Genomic DNA, 7,127 nt, shown 5'->3' on the forward strand with positions numbered 1-7,127 from the left:
CGGCGGCGTCTTTGGGAGTCCGGAGGGCAGGGGGGATTCGCAAAAAACCAATTTTGCATTGCTGGCTGGCGGGCGGTTAACTGCAAAATAACCCCACCGCTAACACTATCCATTGGATTAACATCTTGTGGTCTTGATTAAGAGTTTCCAAGGTTGCACAGGGTATCTGGTTTCATTAATTTTGCAGTATCATTTCTTGAGAGACATGGACAAGATAATAAAAAATCCAAATTCTACAGTAGGCGTACTAGCTGGACCGGTGGACACGCAACAGGTGCACATATTTGTAGTTTCAGGATCCTTTTGCATAACCTTATCATTATGCATGTTGGTCCTATGAAAATTTGTGTTTACAACTTGTGAGTCACAAATTATGCATGAATACATTTTAATTAAAAAAGAGGGTTCTAGACAGCTCTACTCTTGCAAATTTTTTCTTATTAAAATGCATGAATACATTTTAATAAGAAAAAGAGGGCACACTATGTGCATTGAAACCAACTTGCTTACTTGCGGGTATAGACTTCTGATGACTCTACAGTTCCAATCCCAATGTTGAAAGTTGAAACCTATGTCAATGCTGGATAGTGATGTGAAGTTACTACATTTATGCAAGTTTGTTCAAGCGGTTTGAAGATTTATCTTTAGGTGTTTGCTCCCGCTTCATTTCATGGAGTCCCTCTATACCATGCTTTAATGCACCTGAGTAATTAGATGAATTTGGTAGTATTAGCCTGTTCTACTGATTCCAAAATGAGAGGTGCACCTCATCGTGTTTGGAAGTACATACATTGTGCTACTTGTCCTAAATATGGGTGATCTTCAAGCAAAATCAATGCAATGATGATACTGATGATGCCTTCTGCTCTTTACAGGAAGTCAGGAGAGCCCGTATACAGGCCATGGCGTGCCAGAAGAGGTATCCTAATTACTAAATTTGTTATCTGGGTCTTTGGCACTTTGTTGGGCAATATGGATCACAAAAAATGATGTTGTGTTAATAACTTGGAACAAGTTCTTATGTGCTGTCCATGATAAGTACTGTTTAATAACTTTAGCTACATTTTGTAATAATCGTGAACTGGTACCTCTGTTATGAAGAGGTTGAAGTCGGGACTTTATCCATTATTAATAAAAGAACTAGCTGGTTGGCTATCATGTTCCGATCCACTGATATATGAATGAACTAAACTTGAGCAAGGATAATTTAGGGGCAACCTTAATTGAAGAAATGAGGCTACGCTTCTGCTCCCAAACAAAACAGGAAAATAGAGCGCCGGAAACATGTCCTCTAAAGAGCCATGGGGCACAAAAGGAGATTCCAACTTTCAGATATGGATAACTGCATATTAGGTCTTCGGACAGTGAGGTCTCCTGTTTGCTGTAAACAGATAATGAGACTTGACAATGGAAAGTAAATTGAATTACTGGTTCTAGCAAAAGGATTGTTCTTGGACTTCAAGTCACCTCAGTTTATATATTGTCGAATTTAACAGCAACATGACACTTTGCATTTGAGTACTTGTCATCTGTTGTATATATAATTGCCCAACGGACATTATCTTACGTGGTCAACATCTGCGTAGGAAATCATACGGAGAGTGGTTGGATAGCTGACGAGGACCGGAGAATGAAACAAATATAAAGCTCTGAACATCTCCCCATCTATGCATCATTGTACAAGGAAGGAACTCGACCACACCCACCCCTCACCAGACACCCTCATCGGTGCGGTGACAGCCTGCCTTTCTCCTAGTCTCCGGTATTTTGTCTATGCATCCCGTTTCCCGGCCTTGAAGAAGTGTGCTAGGGACAGGACAAGTCCATTCATCGAGGCATGTCAAGTTGTCTGCGCGTGGTCAACGCTGTCCTAGCAATCCATTCTTTGACTGATTTTGGTTGAGCAACCGAAACATTTCTTGAACGGCAACTGCAGTTTTCTTTTTCTTTTTCTTTTTCCTTTTTTACCAAAGGGAAATCCCCTGACAGGAAACCTATCCATCCAATAAACAAAAAGGAGGCCGATAACATATTCCAGGAATGAAACATATTCAGACTGCAACTTGGGCTCACAAGGATGCAAAACGACCCAATTACTAAAAAGTTCTTAATGAAAGTAGCTACACACTCGAAAGTCACATAGAAAATAAGAACAAGTGATGATCCTACACTTATAAGTCTACACTTACAAATGCACTGCATTCTGATCTCCCATGTAATTGAGTAATTCCCAGCGTATACTCAACTGGTGAGAACCAAACATCAGACATACAAGCTAGACACACAAATTGAAACCAAGAACAAGTGATGTGCTACAGTTGCATAGGTTCCTAATGTAGAACATAGCACTTCTAGATCCCAGAGCTGTTGTGGTTTTGTTTTTCATTACCCTTTTAATGAAATGATTTAGAATTTCAGGTGTAGTAACTGTGGTGCTGCTATCAAAATTTCTTTTTCTTTCCGAATCCAATTCATGAACGACCTTTGCAACCGGACAGGCACATATGTAAACCATGAGTCAAGCCAGTGACAGAGACGTATCCGATTTCTAATGAGCTCCTCATCATATCCTTGAAACAGCTTTCCTTTCCTAGCTCCCCCAGAAGTGCTCCGTCTTCTCATGCTTGATCTCCATGCGCTCATGCATGGCTTCTCAACCTGAATAAGTGCAAAGCCATGTTTAGACTTCCAAATCATTTGGTAAACCTTTGCTTCGGCATTCTGGCGGAAGTAATCTATTGCCTTTGGCAACATAATCTCTTCCAGCTGTTCTAGGGTAATGTCTGTATGCAAGAAATGTTGCTCCTTACGGACTATCGCCGCTATCTCAGAACTCCTATTCGCTAGCAGCATGTCATCTAAAGAGCCATGGGGCGAAAAGGCGATCCCAGCTTTCAGATATGGATAATCTTGCAGAGAAATTAGGTCTTCAGATAGTGAGGTCTTCTGTTTTCTGTACATAGGTAGTGAGACGTGGCAACACAAAGCAAATTGTATTACTGGTTCTAGGAAACCATCTGATAATCCTGCCATGTCCATGTTGCTAAAACATCGAACCTCATGCCGTCCATGCTCCTTGCAACAAAATGGGTTTGGCCGAACCCACTGAGAAGACAAGCTATTGATTTTGTCCCAATGCTCTTTATGGTCCGAATAAAAAGAGGGCCCCCATGAGAAGTCTTCATTGGGCAGTTGAGTAAGTTCATTTCTAATATTTTCAAATCTACACTTGAAAGGAGGGGCAAATAACTGGAGGCACTTAACTGCGATCCCAACTATGTCAATACTCTCCGAGAGCTGTACGGCCAAACTAATGCAGATATTACCCTCTGGTGTACCATCATATTGGGTAAATGTTAGGCTAACAACTATTCCATGCATTGGATTACGGATGGGAGTCAACCATAATTGAAACAAAGGATACTCGTTTCCTCGAACAATTTTATGATGTAGTTCCTTGCCTGCAAAAAGGTTTTTGACAAGAGATTCGAAGGGCATGTGACAGCGTGGTGTGCCACCGAGCTCTATGAATCTCAGAAACTCACTAGCACCATCTGCATACCACTCAAATCTTTGAGCAATGGATCTTCCCAAGTCATTGTCATTGTGTTTAAATATGGAGAGAGCAAATGACTTGGTAGCGTGCACAATACGATTAGGGAGGGAGGAATTCTTTACCTCCCATTCCATTTCTTCGTTCTCTAGGATTCTCTGCTTGCATTTGTGTAGTGTGTCATTACACTCTTGAGCAGCACGCTTCAGCTTCCTATGCCAACGCAATAAGGATGCATCAGTGATCTGCCACTTATTAGATGTCTCAAGAGCAGCCTCCAGCCTGATGTGTGCCATCTCTAGTCTCTCCAAGTTTCTTTTCTTATTTGATTCCTCTTTTTCCTCATAATTTTGAACCAGACCAGATAGGATTTGGCCAACTGTCTCCTGGACAATTGCAGAACTGACCAATTCTGCCATTAGAGTTCAAGTATCGCTCCCCTGCTCAGAAAAAGGTAAGATATAACAGTATGCATGAGAGATTAGATGATGAACTTTGGATCGTGAGCAAAGATTTAGCTTAGCGGTTGTAAGAACATACCGTCAATCGGATTAGGTGAAAATTGTGGATAGCTAACCTGTGTGTAGAGAGATACTATTATGGATGTTAAAATTGAACGAGAATGTGGCCCAAGAGGCAAAGACGTTGAAAGCAAAAAGAGGTTGATGGGCCATTAATATAGATGGGTCTGATGGTGAGTGGTGGAGCAGTTGGTCTCTACAATGGAAAAATGTTGACAAGGAAGGAGTTTTGCCTAAAAGAAGTGTTTCTTTGACTTGACCGAAACATGAGTCTGTTACGTTGGCCACAAGAATTGCGCAACAGGCATATATAGTAGTGAACAACCGTGGTAAAAACGAAATGGTGGGTGGTTGTGATGACATACTTACATTTGACCAAGAAAGCTAAGGACAACAAAGCAAATACAACTTGAACACCCACAAACAAGGAATTCTGCAAAGCCTTAGCCTATGAAAGGCAACTGCTTGTGGATGAAGCAAATAGATATTCCAAATTTGTAACTTGCATGAACATTTTGTATGCCGTGCTTGTTTTGACGGATCACATGGACTGTTATAGTTCCCCTATCTAATTTATTGCTGCGCCAAGTGTCATCCTTCTAGGTTCTAGCTATTTTTGCATCTGTCATCTGTGTTACTGTTATCCTAACTATCTGACTACATCTGCTGTATATGATAAATTGCAAACACACTGCTAGGTTGTATTGCCATTAAAAAAAAGGAATGATTGATCTCACATCTACAAGAGTAAGATTGTAGCGTTATACTGGCAACCATTTCTGCTAGATTCAAGCGTCCTAGCATAAATCGATCGCATATTCTCCTGCGAATCATCTGTCTCAACGCAGAGACGCGGAAGCCGGAAGCAATGGGGACTAGGGAGTGCCAATGTTTGGCGGGGAAGCAAATCGATCGTACCTCGACTCCACCTGCAGGTTGTCGGAATAGGCGGCGCCTTGGACCCTGTCTCCGGCAGCTCGTCATCCTCCACCGCGCCTTTCCCTCTCCTCCCATAAGCACCCCCCTCGCCGTACTCTGCACCACCCCCGGTGGTGGATGGCGGCGGGCCATGTGGGGCTCAGAGTTACCTTGCTAGGCAGTGTGATGATGGGACGGGCCAGGCCAAATCGAATTAACTTTCGTACATTAAGGCCCAACCCGGCTGACACTCCCTCCGTCAGCATCCAGCGACCGCGGCGACGATGTGCTTCAACCACTGGGAGTACCTGCTTAGCTCAAGCACAAAATTGCATGTAGTCCAATCATTTCAGATGTTACTCTATCATTATTGGTTAGTATCTGTTGGTGCTAAAATCCGGCCAACACACGAACGCACTCGAACGTGCACAAACCAGTTCGCCGGGGCAACTCGACAACGAACCAACGAACACTCGCCTGGGAAGGATATCACTGGGGTAACCGCACAAAGGGTTGCTCTAGCATCGGCGTGCTGCCTAGAATGCCCAGTCGACGTAGAGACGAAGGATTTAGAACAAATAGTAGATTGGAAAAGCTAGGCAAAGGAAAAAGGTACAAAAAATAAAAGATGCGTTTTTATCGATTGGATACCCTAAAAAGTCTTGCCTCTAATGGAATCGAAATCCTCACAAATCTTGTGAGAAAATACAACTTCTACTCGGACTCTACAGACCTAAACCGGCCTAACCGGTTTGCAAACCTGTCTGACTTGTCTCCTAAGAGGCAGATCTTCCCGAGATCTAACTCTCTCATCCGAACTCCAAATCGGATGTTCTACATATGCATTTTGGTCTACTTGATCAGAGCTAGGCAATGGTAAAGTCCAATTGGCACTTTGAGCACTTTGACCAAACCGGTTTGACCAGTTTGGTAGACCGGCCTGAACAGGTCTGTCTAGGTCTGTCAATTTCGGTCATGAACAGTATCTAACCTGTGGATCTGCCATCTTAGCTAAGCTTTTAGAAACGAAATGGTTTTCGACAGCATCTTGAATCAGAGCTGCAACTTTATGGGACCACAAGAACTCATGTGTCAGACCAGTGTGAAGCAGGACCACAAAAGTATGCGAACTAAAGGTCATCATTGATGTAGATGTAGTTGTAGAGCAGAGTCAAGTCCAAGAAGCAACCCATGTGTTGACTGTTTAATCCTGTCCTCAGTTACAAGCAATAGCTCCAATATTATTTGACCTGTTTCCTAGGACATTCCAATTATATTCTTCTATTACCCCTGTTTCTCTTTTCGATCCATGTTACATGATTCAAAATTTCAGATGCTGCTTCGTTTCCTTTCTGCATCCAGTCCATGAGCAATCTCAGCCGGAGCTGGACAACTGTGGAACTGACAATCTCTGCCATTAGGATCCAAGCATATGTAGTATCCCTTCCATCCATGTTTAGGAGATACGACATATAACAATATAGATGAGAGATAGATACATGAATTTTGGATAAGAAGAAAAGAGTTAGCTTAGCAGCTGCAGGAACCTTTCTTTGATTGAATAATGGTAAATCATACTACGAGCCAAGATGATAACTTAAGGAGAAGATAGTGATGTCCAAGTTAGACAACTTCAGTACTTCAAGGTTGTACAGATTTGGAATTCTTTTAATAAGGAAGTCTGATTTAAGTCAAACTAGGCTTGAATAAACTAGGCCAACATGCATTACATGGAAGAAAGTGGAAGAGGTGTGTCAGATTGCGTGAAAGTTGGGTTAGTTTGATAACTAACAGCGACAGGCGGTCAGGGAACCAAAGTGAAAGCTTCAAACACAATTCAAAAAAATTTATCTTCTGTTTCATTTTTCTTTTTGCTATCATGTAATTCGGTCCAACGGACTACCGTCAATGAAATGGACCATGCTTGATGAATGAAGCTGCAATCTGGAACAAAAAAGGGACTATATATATCTGTATATGACGGATTATATTACACTGACAAGATCATAATGTCACCCAACTTATAGATGGATTGAATCCCACATCTACAGCTTGTAGCACCACATAAAGAGATAATTTTTTTTCTTTAATTCTCCTCACAGGCTAGCTCGATCACAAATCCATCCTACTGTCGT

General features: G+C 42.1%; 1 long non-coding RNA gene across 1 annotated transcript; it reads right to left on the minus strand.

Moving 5' to 3' along the window:
* Positions 1-2,078: 2,078 nt before the first annotated feature.
* Positions 2,079-4,489, minus strand: LOC117845695 (uncharacterized). Its single transcript, XR_011897534.1, has 2 exons — positions 4,094-4,489; positions 2,079-3,993 (listed from the first exon to the last, which is right to left on the minus strand). It is a non-coding gene; the product is annotated as an uncharacterized lncRNA (long non-coding RNA).
* Between the last annotated feature and the right edge of the window lie 2,638 nt (positions 4,490-7,127).

This window comes from Setaria viridis, chromosome 2 (assembly GCF_005286985.2).
Source record: "Setaria viridis chromosome 2, Setaria_viridis_v4.0, whole genome shotgun sequence".
In the NCBI taxonomy this organism is placed as follows: domain Eukaryota; kingdom Viridiplantae; phylum Streptophyta; class Magnoliopsida; order Poales; family Poaceae; genus Setaria; species Setaria viridis.